Raw genomic sequence first — 1071 nt, 5'->3', positions numbered from 1 at the left:
TGGACATGATACCCATGGGCTGAGAGTGTGGTGAGGTAAATATATTTTGTAATTTTTGGCAAAACAAGCAAAAGAAGTACATTTTAGATTTCAGGAAAAAATATTAACTACAACCGTAACTGTATCAGACATTTAGCTGATTTGCCTAAACTCACTTACCTTTTCAATCAGGTCAATTTACAAGGCCTGCAAAAAGTCAAAATACCAAAGTCAATGAACTTCCCATTCAATTTGGCCTCTTTGCTTGTACTCTTCCCCTGCTCCAAGCACAAAACCATGTGGTGGTTGAAAAACTGTTGTAGTTTCTCATTAGTGAAGTTGATGCACAGCTGCTCCAAGGTGTTGAACTGTAATAACATTGATAGTAAGCAGAAATAAACTCAGACATGAAAATGATACTCATTTTTATGGGCTTTGGATTCCATTCCAAACTCACATCAAAGATCTCAAATCCAGCAATGTCCAGCACACCGATGAAGTACTGGCGAGGTTGCTTGGTGTCCAGAGATTGGTTGATTCTCACCACCATCCATAGGAACATTTTCTCGTACACTGACTTAGACAGTGCGCCAATAGCATAGATAAGGTTCCACGCTTAGAAATAAATAATTAGTAATATCTTTAACATGTATTTTTATTGAATCAAACTAATACTCCAAAAAAGTTCCGCTTCAGCCTTAATTACCTGGAGCGACATTTTGGCCGCCTTGGTGACGCCAAAAAATTTTCATTTCCCTTAAACTTTTTGACTCCCTGGATGACAGAGACCGTTTTGGATGAGGTCACGCAGAGTCTTCAGAACCAATTCAGATAAGACTACTTTGTCCCAAGCATCTGTTGATGAAATTGGTGGTATTAAATTCATCACGGGTCAATCACTGCCTTTTCAAAAACGAGCGCTCACTTCCATTGGGCGGTAGTGTGTTTCAAAAGTCAATGTCTTACTCCTTGCAGTGCCATCAGCTTCTGGCCTTGCTCTTCACGGCTGCTTGTTTCTTGAAGCCTTGCATGTTTCGCAATGATGCATGATGCAGCCAAAGTCACGCTTGTAAATGCCATTTTTCTCCCTCA

General features: G+C 40.1%; 1 pseudogene; it reads right to left on the bottom strand.

Moving 5' to 3' along the window:
- The window catches only part of LOC118334836, a 12681-nt pseudogene that overhangs the window by 2893 nt on the left and 8717 nt on the right, over window positions 1-1071 (bottom strand).

This window comes from Morone saxatilis, unplaced genomic scaffold, assembly GCF_004916995.1.
Source record: "Morone saxatilis isolate NCDOM2014 unplaced genomic scaffold, NCSU_SB_2.0 Contig23, whole genome shotgun sequence".
In the NCBI taxonomy this organism is placed as follows: Eukaryota; Metazoa; Chordata; class Actinopteri; family Moronidae; genus Morone; species Morone saxatilis.
The sequence above is the reverse complement of the archived record's forward strand: the minus strand, read 5'-3'. Positions and strand labels throughout refer to the sequence as shown.